Source organism: Protopterus annectens, chromosome 5.part0 (genome assembly GCF_019279795.1).
Source record: "Protopterus annectens isolate FY-2018-M chromosome 5.part0, PAN1.0, whole genome shotgun sequence".
Lineage (NCBI taxonomy): Eukaryota > Metazoa > Chordata > Ceratodontiformes > Protopteridae > Protopterus > Protopterus annectens.
This window is the reverse complement of record NC_056735.1, coordinates 1,954,986,497-1,955,000,162: the sequence shown is the minus strand read 5'-3', so window position 1 is coordinate 1,955,000,162 and position 13,666 is coordinate 1,954,986,497.

Sequence of the window (13,666 nt, the reverse complement as noted above, 5' to 3'; positions counted from 1 at the left end):
TGGTGGTACCTGATGGATCTCTAAATATCCAACTGTCACTTTTGTGTGGAGTCTTAGTCTTGAAGTAGAAGTCATCTGTAGCTCCAACTTTGCTGAATTTTATTGTTGCAGTAATACATTCATTGACTTATGTCCTTAAATGATTGCTTCTTTTCCATATCCAGATTCAGCTATCCTCACAGGGAACCATATCCTTAATGGTTTTAATCAATACCTTATTAACCAATGAAGTCTTTCTTTGTACCATTAAAGACTTAAGCTCCTAAACATTGATATTCTTACCATTGCTCACACAGGTTCCTATGATCACCTATGTGAAAGTAAAATATATCCATATCAGCTAGCAGCAGTCCTATGGTTATGTAACCTATAACTTTGATGGCTTCCATGTTTTTGCTTCCTGTGTTTTTTCTTTCCTGTGGTTTTTAAATCCTTGTTGTTTTACTCTTGACATGAGCCTAAAATGGCTTCTGACCTTATGCTCTTCTACCACCAACTATTGCAAAATTACTTATCACCAATGATTGTTTTCCTATAAGTAAATACATTTACTGACTTTTCATACACTTCTTCTTAACAAAATTTAAAACTCAGCTACTTCTAATTCTTAATCATAAAAGTAATCACCCATCTTTCTTCCATTTTGCTATGAACCTTCTCTTTTCATCTAATCTCTTCCTATCTTTTTCTTTCTTCCAATTACTTTTAGTGCTGTACAAACTAGACCTGTAACCTGATTTTTATCAGTAAGTCCCATTCCAGTGTCTCCACATTTTTCATTTTTCTTAGTCCCCTCTACCCACTTCTACCTTTCCTGTCATTCAATAACATTCCTCTCTCTACCTTTCTCTCTCACTCTGTATCTTTATATAATGCTTCATCTCACTCCTTTTCTTTCCAATCGTATCATCACAACCACTATCATTTTTTTTTATTTCCTATTATTTTATTTTACTAACTCCTAACTTGCTATGACTTGTCCTTGTCACTATGCCAGCATGTATACTTGGCTCTGTCCTTGCTTTCTTCAAGTCATTTTTCCCACTTCTATTTTTAGCCTTCTGTATCATTAGAATAATATAAATCATAGTACATGTTAATCCCACACAGTGTGTCAACTTCAGCTCTTAGGGATTATGTTGAGAAAGTTCTCTATATTTGTCAGTTGATGTATATTTTATCTTTTATCACTTATTGATTTATATATCTGTATACAAGCTATATATTTGAATAATTGTTCATTTGCTTCTTCTAATCAGTATCTTATATGATCTTGCTGCTCCTGCTACTACTACTGCTACTATTGCTACTACTGCTACTACTACTTCTTCTACTATTACTGCTGATACTGTTGCTACTGCTATTGCTACAACTACTAAAGCTACTTCTACTACTACTACTACTACTGAGATAAGGTTTATGGATGTGGTGAGAGAAGGGACATGCAGGTATGGTTGCTATGAAGAGCAAGATGCAGAGGACAGGAAGAAATGGAAACAGATGATCCATTGTGGTGACCTCTAAGAGGAACAGCCGAAAAGAAAAGGCTGAATCTGTTAATCATCTAATATTGTCCATCAATAAGAAATTAAATTAATTTGTAGGTAATGAGGTTAAAGATTAACAAAACACTATTACCCCATTATATGAGTATATAAATGCTATCATCCAAGGTAAACTGACCTATTAAGTAAAGCGATATACAAGTTATATAAGTTGAGTTATAAATAATAATAACTTACTGATGCAAGAATTCTGCAAAACTTTTTGAATAAGTAGTGGTTTGAGTGACTCATTTGATAAGAATAAAGTTACTTAAGTCCGTTGGTGCGAGCATCTTCAGGTTTATACTGAATGTTTTTTTATGTGGAAATACATACAGAGAATGCTTGTTATCCCTTATAAAATTTCTAAGTTTAATCAAAATAGGTACTTCAGTTTGCTGGTGATACAATAAAGATGTAAAAAACTGATTAGTCACATATGTTTATGCATTGTGAAAAAACTGTTTATTGGAAGAGATAAGTATTTTTTAAAGGGTTATGATCTGATATTTGTTCCTTTAACTAAATCAACAGTACTAATGAAATAATGTTTTCCCTTCCTTTTACCTGTAAAAGCAAAACAACAAAAATGTTTCTTGAGTCTTCTGTGGCAGTAGCTGAAAAATTGACCACAAAACATTGGAAATCAAACACAGTTCCTACATTCAAAAAAAAAAAATATCAATTTACAAGCAAGTCTATGTAAAATGAAAAATAAATGATTAGAATAAAGATCTATAAATTACTAAGACTTTACTTGTTATACATGATAAACTTTAAATGTTGCTATTGAAATGCTAAGATTCTTAATTTGTTAATTGTATTAGATTACTCTGATGATTCAATGTATTTATAGCATTGTGTAACAGTATGTGATATTGCATTTCTTCCTTTCCATGTATATACTTTATACATGTTAAATTGATAAAAAAATTCTTAAAGAAAAAAAATGACAAACTGAAATTATAGATTTAGCCAATAAGGAGTAGAGCAACAACAAAAAATATCCAGAAACTGTGAGAAGGTAAGAATGAAAACTAAAAAGTGTAAAGCGCATCCCAGCAACAGTAAATACCTCTTGGCTTGCAAATAATGAAGTATAAAAAGAGTCCAAGTAATAATAAGAATCTTAACGGTCTGATGACCATATGTGAAACTACTTGTTACATGCCAAATAAAATCAGAATTTTTTACAAACAGAGTATTCTTTATACATAAAGTGGAGCATACACGCATTTGTACTATATTTATTTATACTGAATTTTCAAGTCGTGCTAATACAGGTTTGCCTCAGCTATATTATTACTTGGACTTTTTAAGAATGAAAACTGCACTATTTATGGGTCTATAAATGTGAAAAAAAAAGGAAGAAGTGGAATAGAAAAGGCAACAGGGGATAGAGACAAGTTTGGCAGAGTGCATGCCCAGAGTTTCAGGGAACAGCAAAAGCAGGTAAGTAGCCATAATTAGAAGTTAGCAGTGTCAACAACTTGAAAGAGGTAACTAATTTGAAAGATCTCTTCAAGAATGATGTTATTATTAAGGGATCTTTCCAGGAAAAATGAGCATGACAAATGTCAAACATGAGAGAAACCTAACTGAAGCAGGATATATTAAAAATATATGGCAGGAATATACAGATGAGCTATGTAATCGTGCCTCTAGCATCACCAGTAAATACAGCAGTAAGTTTTGTGATCTAGGACCAAACAACCTTGGACAAAAGTCATCTGGGCTCTAGAACACCTTACTAATAACAAGACTGCACTCACTTTGACTAGTTTTGCATGCTGGTAGGGTAATGCTCATGGCCCTGCAACCTACTGCAGCAATATCTGGTGTTAGATCTACAGAAGTACAAGCTGATTTTAGAAGGAACTGTAATACCAGGGATCAAATTGTCAACTTCTTCAGAATAACAGAGAAAGCAAGGGAGTTCTGAAAAATACTTACTTCTTCATTAGTGACTACTCCAAAGCCTTTAACTGAATGAGGTAGCACACAATGTGAGCAATTCTTAGTGAACTGGGAATACTGATTCACCTCAATTACATTCTTATGTGTATATATCCAAAACATGAAACAAAAGTGAGAAATAAGTATGTAATAACATATTGGCTTAAGCTTGGGAAACACATTAAATAAAGCTGTATACTTTTATCCTACTTATTTCATTGTTATACTGCATATATCATATAAAGTCTTGAGGTAGATAAATGAGATGCTGGGATCAAAATTTCAGGAGAAATATTCAAATTCCAGATACACATATGATACTTTTTAAGTTCACTCAGTATATGACAATTGCATTGGCGGATATTCATTTTAGTTATGCCATCGATATAAACACCTGTACAGCATCCTTGGCATGTTACTCAGCACCAGACCTACAGGACAATGTACATACTTGCAGATAACTAGCTTTCTTCACAGATGCCTGATTTAAAACTCATCAGTAATAGTATATTACGTACAAACATATAAGAACATTTCTCACTCCATGTATAAGAAACAACACAAGACTTTCATAAACTGATCATATGGCAAGACATATTTTTCAAATTGCAGCAGATGCCTGAGGAACAGAAAAGTGAGTGAAGAAACACTCATGTTTTACAAGGGTAATATGTCTCCAAAGAAATGGAAGAATGGAAGTGATAGAAAAACGAAATACTTTCACTAGACTGAATACATGAAAAAAATATTTACAGCATCAAGATCCTATAAAAATAGTTTACCTGCCTAGAGACTAGTTTAGCTGTAGTCACTCAACATTCTGTGTTTCTATGAAGCAAACAGCTACATTTATTCATGTGTCAACTATATACTATTTAAGGTTTGTGTAACCATGACACAAGTAGTTTAGTGCATATACTATTTTGCAATAGTTGGTGGTAGAAGAGCATAAGGTCAGAAGCCATTTTATGGATTCCCTTCATTTAATTGACTTCCATAATATCAGACATAAGAACATCAAGCCTAGAATGTCGAAACCTCAAAAAAATGAAAAGTTAAATGCTTGAGTTTTGGATCATCGTATATGTTACAGCACTAGTGCTGTAGATTGTGAATTAGTTAGTATCACTTTAAGAGGTGATAACATCTTGTTAGTAAACATGGTCGAGGTATGTTTTTCGGTGCAAGCTGATTTTTGCAGTAGTGGTTTAGGTGTTTGACAAATGGGTAAGTAACTTTTTCTTTTTGAAATCCATTTGTGATGGTATTGGTAGTGTTAGTATTGAGAGAAATGAGTGGTAGGGTAGTGTGTTTTCTGGATTTGTATAGGTGTTTTGTATGTGTGTGTGTAAATTATGGAGATCACTGTACAGTGGTGATTGGGAAATTTACTTTTTCTCCACTGTAGTACAATCTCAGAGTTGGTATATTTAATGTGTAAGGGGTGGGGGAGGAGGAAAACCCCTGCAGAAATGTGAAGAATGTGTTATTTTGAGTACGTTAGTTGGATAGGTTGTTTTAAGGTATAGAAGGAAGTAGTGTGTTAGGGGTAGTTTTAAAGTACTTTTTTTGATGTTATGAGTGTTGATTTTATGTCTTGTCGACATTTTGTATTTTAGATCCAGTGGTCTCAAGGATTTGGCTTTACATGTTTGGGTTGTGAAATGAAGTAGACCCATATGTATGCATGTATATATATATATATATATATATATATATGTGTGTGTGTGTGTGTGTGTGTGTGTACATACATATATATATATATATATATATATATATATATATATATATATATGTGTACATATATATATATATATATATATATATATATATATATGTATAGAGAGACACACACACACACACACATGTGCAGATATATGTATGCATGAGTGTGTGTGTGTGTGTGTGTGTGTGTGTGTGTGTGTGTGTGTGTGTGTGTGTGTGTATGGAACACTAACAGGTTTTTACAATCAGAATGGTATTGCATGTTGAAAACCAGTATAATTCTTATTTGAACATTACATTATGCATAGCACCTTACTCAAAAATCTGAACATTGTGCAAAAATTAGGACTGCAGAGATGTATGTCTGCTCCTCCCCAACTAATGAGCTGCAATTACAAAAAAAGTTTGTGATTAGTTATCTGCGACTCCCGAAATGCAGAAGCCAATCATGTCCTTTTTCTGGACCCTGATCCTGACCATCCTTATTCAGCTGAAATAAAAAGGATATATATATGTATGTATGTATATATATATATATATATATATATATATATATATATATGGGTCTACCTGATAATGCTGACATAATCAAAGATGATTTCATCGGGATGACATCCATGAAAAGCAACTTCATTGACAGACCAGGTGAATGAAATCCTTCTCTGGGTAAGTAACCTATTGGCCATGAAGGAGAACTTTGACCTTTCCCAAACTGTAGTGCATTCTCGGAGTTGGTACATTTAATTGGCAGGTGAGGGGAGCACAGCCCCCCATTTGGGTGGGTTGTGAGTGTTCAAGTGTTTGTTTTGTGTGTGCATGGGTGACAGTACTTACCCTGGGAAGGATTTCGCTCATCTGATCTGTCAATGAAGTGGGTTTTAGTGGTTGTTGTCTTCGATGACGTCGGCTTTTGATATTATCAGGTAGACCCATATATATATGTATATCTATATATATATATATATATATATATATATATATATATATATATATGGGTCTATGACTGATGCTCAATGGTGCTTTTCACCGAAGGCTTAATGGCCGGGCATATTTATGTGAAAGTGCTTTTAACCAAAAAACACTTTAATGTATGTATGCCTGCAGCCAGAGGGAGTCGTGTGGGAATGACTGATGTGGAGATCGTACTACGGTGCGGGTAAGGGAATTTTTTTCCTTTTCTCCACTGTAGTCCAGTCACATAAATGAATGCATAATATTGTTTCATAAAATCTGTTTCATAATATAGTCAGTTAAATAAAATACAAATTATGATGTACTGTTGTGCTCAATTAAACTGACATTATGTATGCCATCAGGAACCTTGAATGTAAAACTGATGTCCAGCTGAAAACTGAAATTATACATTTGACAATTTTATGTATATTTGGCAAATAATCAGAAGTGACGGCCATAAATTTAAACTAGATCACAAGTGAAACTTAAGCTTATGAAGGCCATTGATGTTGAGATGCAAGATATTTAATTGTGTTGAATACTGACAAATCTGTAGTCTGAGAGCACATAATGGTGGTGGCACTCTACATCTTGAATACGGATGGTCTCCAGGGGGGCTAAAGTTTTTGTAATATTACATGATATGACTGGATACTGATCACTTTGTCTTCTAGGCAGTATTATTGTGAAAATATGAATTAAATAATAAAGAAAGGCTATGCCAGAGTTAAAGACATGTACCTTCCCCACATCTATTCTGTTTTATTATCAGTTAAGAAGAACAGCAAAGTGGAAAGAGATTATGCCATCTGAAACTTGGGAATTTGAAAAGTGTTACAGTATATCAGCGTTCTCTAAATGAATGTGCAGGTTGCTTAAATAACCGAAAGACATTTTTAACAGTTTTAGAACAGTGCATTTTATAGAAACCCTCTGTTAGTGTTACATCCATTACATAATCTACTGTGTATTTAATTTGGAGCATAGCTTTTTCCATACCAACTTCTCACACATTGAGTTTACAACTTCCACTAGGAAAGATCAGTTGAAAGTCCTGTGAAAATCAAATACACTATCACAAACAATTGAGAAGCATCTCCATCCTTGAAATAAACGTAAACTCATTTTTTAGAGGTCAAGCTCATATGAGATTTGTTTTAACTTCCCTTTTCCTATATATATTATTCCCTAAGTTATACAAACATGAGGAAAGTTGTAACATCTTAAAAAGGAAAACATAGTTCCTGCTTGAATGCTGATAGGATGGCTAGAGTATAACAATTGCAGCAGTGATCAGAGGAATTTCAGGGAAACAGGATAGGCAAGTTAGTGCTCAACAAGTTATGCAACTACATGTATGAAAGGCTTCATTACAGCAAAGCATTATGGGAAACTCAGTTTTGCCAAGAAATTTCATGCTGTTTGTTTTACATATAAGTACATGGGGTACATTGTATCTAGTTGCTGAAAGTACAACTCAGTAAGTACTAAGGCATAACCGGAGAAGTAATTAAAGAAAAAATAAAATAATATACTATCTGCAGAAGAAGCCTATGTCTAAGAATCTGGAATTGTTTATTCTGTAAAAACCTGAAGAGAATAAAGTCATTTCAAGGAAAATATAATTGAGTATTTCTTGGGAAGGAGCAAGTTAATGGTGTGCATAGATCAGGTATGAAATGACTTTCAATCAAAGCAGTTATGGCTTGTGATGTAACTGAAAAAGAGAACCTATTTGCAGCTGGAATAAAATGAGATTTCCATTTTTAAACTTTTTATGTTTTATGCCCAGTTTAAATGAATGACTAATTTAAATCATTATTTAGTATTTCTTTTCCTAGCACAATGTTACATTGCAACAATGTAGATGACAAAGTGAATCATATTTCCTCATTCTTTGGCATGAATTAGAAGACAAAAAATATACTTAAACTTGTTTCATAATTTATAATAATATTCAAAGACACAAATAATGTTCAAATATGCCTGTAACTTTTTTCCAAAACATTTTATTGCCAAATGCCACCTATTCTCTATCTAAAGAATGTATTCTTTTGTTTGTTAGACTGTCATTACATATAAATGGTTATATTATATCTGTTCTCATTCATGGTTTTCCATGTTCTTTGTTGGTGCTATTTTTGTATATACATATTTATAACATTGTTAATTTCACAAAAAAGCTGTAAGTAATTTTTCATTCAGTGAATGTCTGACAAACATGTAGCTATTATTGGTATTTGAAGTTGATAATTATAACACTTTGGTATGCCCTTGCCTATCAATGATCCGGAAACTATAAAATAAACTCTTTGATAATCGCTGGTTTACAGTGATTATATGAACAGATTCCAGATACCTGCAACATTTGTGTAGCAACAAACCTATGAAGAGTGCCTTACATTAACTTCATTTATTACATTTGAATTTGAGCCCCATATTCACTACTTTTTACTTTGTGTGACAGGAACTTTGTGATATCAAAAAGATCTAGGGTTACTTTACAAAACCCTCACTTTGGTTTGATTAGTCTAATCTACATTTAAAAAAAAAATAACTGTACTGTACTGTAAAATTAAGAAATTGTTGAAGAAATTGCTTAATAACATAAAACATTACTGTCAAATATTAGTTTTTCTGGTTCTTAGCACTTTTTTAAAATCTACCTATATATCTATCATTAATTAACATGAGGGAAAACAAGTTCCTGTAGCTTGTGACTTCATCCAAAGTGAAATATGGCATCATGTTTACTCACAGATTCATTATTTTAAATAGAGTTTAGCCAAGTATTAGGCATGCTTATTTACATCATGAACTTTTAATATTTATTAAATTCAGGTTTGATTCATCCATGACAATTTTCCATATGCGATAACATATGCCTAGCAGTATGTTAATTTTCTAACCTAGGGTAACATAAATTTATTCCATGTTGATAGAGACTGTGACATTACAACAACCCTGCCATAAATTGTTGACTTCTTAGTTATATCCCTAGTATTTTCTATGTAGTATTAAAGTTTTTCCTTTTTACACAGTTGGTATAGTAGACTCTTTTCTACTACACTAGGTGAAATGAGATAAGAAATGTATGCCTTTTTCAGTTTTATTGTTATATTTTCTTTAAATAAAAATATTTTTACTATGGAGACTTAACTAACTTCTAAAATAATCAGATTAACAAGAGTTCTGAGTGGCAGTTGCCTAAGAGGATGAAGGAGGTGCTAACAAGCTGTTTCCTGTGGTCCAGTAGTGCAAAGTTTGATTCCCACAGCTTCCCTCATCTAATTGTATGACTCTAAGTCATTTAAACAGACGGTACTGTACTGAGTCTGAAAAAGGTCAATGGAGATCAGTGCTCTACCCCAGAAAACTAATATAAATAAAATATGTGAACATATACACCTTATTGGCAAGCTGTCCAAGTCGTTTGTATCACAAGTAGCACTCTAAACTTCAGTACTGGAAAATTATATCAAATGTGTTGTTACTGTCTTGAGCAAGCAGTCAGGAGAAGAGGGATATTGAATGGCAACCCTGAAGTAGCAGTAGAGAAGCTTGCTTTGCTCTAAATTATGTATAAGTGAAAGCAGAAAATTCAGAATAGTGAGCCTAGGTAACCAATGGGGAGGCAGCCATGGCAGGATCCATTCCAGGTGCAGTAGAGAAATTGCAGATTACAAACAGTAGACATAGAAAGATATCAGTGGAGAATTTAACTGTATAATACACATAATCTGGCAGATATTTAAAAACCATCAGCAGCTACTGTGAACACCCAGAATACACTTATTGTAAAGAGTGCTGCAAAAACAAAATGATTTACTTGCACTGCTAGCTCAAGAAGGCTAAAAAGATGCATGGATATAATACCTAAAAGTGCAGCATAAGATGAAGAACTTGAAAAAAAAAGTTGTGCCAACACCTACCACATATAAGGGATACACAAGGAAGGAGCAGAGGTGATCAGCAGAGTCAATGCTGAGGCAGAAACATCTGATGTCATTGTGCAATGGTCCATAGCAGGAACTTCATTAGACAGCAGATTGCACCTTTCGACCAAAAGAGCCCATCCTCAGTTCATCATATGGTACAACAGAAAGAGCAGTTCACAGGACAGAAAAACCTTCCCCATTTTGTCAACAATAACCCTGGATGGTGTGTCTGCTGGAAAGTTCTTGTTCTCATGTAAAAACATGGCTGAGGGTAGGTCACTGGATAACATGCTGACACCAGAGCAGAACCTCAGGGTCATAGCAACCTTGCTTATACTTCTCACGGCAGACACATTCCCCATCACTTGTAAGCAATTGTCTGCTGTTCTTGGCCTTATGATGTCCACAACTCCATGACCTTAAGTTAGGAAGTGCCACTTGCATTTGTAATACCTACGAAGAAGGCATTGTGATACTGTAAGTCTGTTGTGGAAGCCATCCCAGCTATGTGAGAAGAAGGAGGAATGGAGCTGAGCAGGCAGCTTATAATGTAGCAAAAGCAATGTTTGCAGACAGTGTCCTGTATGACTTCTTGTTCCCAAATAATGATGTGCCATGTGCAGAGATGTGAAATGCAGCTGAAGTGTAGAACGAATCCTGGCTGTCCACTATCATCTGGAAGTTAGAGTGAGAGTCGCTTTTACCTTTCTTCTTCCAGGTTTTATTTTAGACTCCTTGAAGGCTACAGCTGAGACGTCAGGGGGAAGAGCTCACTACATTAAAAGCTTTTGCATTACTGACTGCTTGCATCTTATCATTTTGCTGTGCTTGGTGGTTGTTTATTTTAGATGCAGTCTGTGCAGTGGAAGAGGGTATGACTGATGTGTTCACCCCATTATGTTGCTGGTTTGTGGGTAAGTATGTGTTGGGCTGGCAAAGATAAAAACAGAAAATAGATATTGCAGCAACACTGTCTTTTAACAGTTTACTCTGCTGAGTTCTGATCTGTGCACAATGTGTCCTTAGCTGATCCATCTGGTTCACAGAATAGTGTGGATGGGTGCCACATATGCTTGCAATGTCTTTACTGCTCCAGATCTGTTAGGTTACTCAAACTGATTAATGTATGGTTTAGTGGGAAAGCTCATTTAACTGTCCTCTGTTAAAGTGATTTACAGGGGCAACTTCCTTCCACTAATAAGATAAATGGAGACAAATGCCTTTAGTATAAACATTTTCTAGTCTAATCTTTTTTGGTGCTTTTCCATTAATAGGGTGGCAGGGGAAATTAATGGTTGATGTCAAGTAACTGTGCCATATTAATTTATAAGTCCAGCAACTCATTGGTGGTGACCATTTTAATGAAACACCTTCACCTCTCAATGGTAAATCTTCATCTATTTGCCAGTTTGCCTACTGTGACCTTGTCTATGTTGCTGGTGAAGTGTATTTTGTATGGCATAAGGCGGTGTGCTTTCTTACTTGCTTTTTGTTTTACTGATATGGTTGTGAAAATGTCTGCTTGTGTTTATAGTTAAAGGCTTTTCAGGTTTTTTTTTTCTGTGTGGAGTTTTGTCTTGCTGGATTTATGCTTGGATTTAGGAACTGTGGGCTCTGCGAGATGTGTTGTTGTAACATTGCAAGGATTTGCCAGAGGCTGCTACAGTGGCTCTCATCAATGTTTAAAGCTGCAGGTTTATGATATTTCACACTCATAGTGTACCTCTATGAATCTTGGTATTTTGTTGTGTAGGGTGTAGTAACAGCATTAGAATCTAAAGGGTTTTAAAATGAAGCCTCTTTTTCAGGGCCTGCCCCATTACTGAGAGAAGATAGAAATTAGTAGCTCATTTGAAGTCCATTTTGAAAGGAATGGCTTGGACCTTTGTATTTTTAAGTACCTTAGTAGGTTGGCAGACAAAAGAGCAAACAAAGTGGCCCTTTAGGACAGGTTGTTTGGGTACTTTTTTGTTAACATTTTATCCGTTAACACGGTAGCAGGAAAATGTGCAGTTGATGTGCAGACTCATATATATTCTAGGTACTTCACTTTTTCTGTAACGTAATTTATGTAGACAGATAGTACCAAAAATTATAGTTTTTATTCTGCGAAAATTTCTACAGTTGAGAGATATGCAGGCGAGTATGCAGCTGCTATCATGCTTGTTAAAATAGTGTGCTATTTAAGTTCCAAAAATATGTTTTTGGAAGAATAAAAATAGGTAGAATTTGCAGTACTATCCATCTACATAAATTACCTTACAGAAAAAGTGAACCACCTAGAAATTATAAACTGTGTGTACACATCAACCGTTCATTTCCTCTGCTGCCCCATTAATGGAAAAGTACCTTTTTGGCTACCACTGCCATGAAGACAGTACCTTAGCTGCTTTCCATTTTTTGTTACAGAGTGCAGATATCTATTTCAGGCATTGCATTACCATCATTGCATTTTGTGTTTCTTATCTGTCTTTCTGTTATGTAAATGTATTTCCAATAACTATGTACTTACCAGTTTTTGGTTTAATTGCGGTACCGAATTCTCCATTGTCCTGCACTGCTTTTGCTTGTTGTGTAGAAAGATGTAATATGCTCTGCATCACCATTCACTCCTTGAACCACACAGCATGGTTCTTTCCTTAAATTGGACTTAATGCAGCCTACAGATTCCCAAGCTATCTCATCTGCACAGCTTTTTTGCTAAGTTTCAGACTAATTGCAGACATACACACATTGCTCTACATATCTTTACCAGACTACTGATTTGTAACAATTTTCTGTTCTTTTCTCGACATCAGCTTCCACTCTCAGCTTTAATCTCTATGGCATGTCAACTGTCTTTTCATTTCTGCAGTGCTCTGCTGCATGACACTGTGTTCTATATACCAGGGAAAGGATCTGTTGTTATTTTTCTAAGTAGAAATGAAAGATTACTTTGGGGATTTTTTTGGCCACTTGTTCCACTACTTCATCTCAGTCTTTGGCACTGTCCTGCATTGCTCAGCTGATTTTGTCTTGATCATCACTGATTACGCATAATATCAGGTGACTGCATCAGATCTTTCTTTATACAGATCCATATCTTTTTTTAATCTGAAGGATACCTATATTCTCCCACATGATGCTGGAACATCAGTAACTATAGGTTATCTTCCCACACCTGGTATGCGGATTTATTTTCTGGTACTGACACGTCTGATCAACATAAGGAGGGTGAATCAGGTGTCATCCTTCAGATGAGATATTAAACTAAGGACTCATCTGCCTGAGTTAATGGTAGGTATGTGGACTGCAAGAGATGCCCGTAAATAAGGTGAGGGAGAAAAATCCCACAGCAGACATAGGTTCATAGGTAGGTACTAGGCTATCGGCCCACGGGCCTAAGTAAACCTAACCAACAAGGTTCCCTGGCTTACTCCACCCAAGAAAGTTAATTTCCTGTGCCCCTGTCGAGCAGAGCCACAAAAGTAATCCCCGGGGTGTATTTCCTATTTCCCATCCACTCATCAAGATTTTTCTTGAAGAGTGCTGATAAGGAACTTTGCTTGA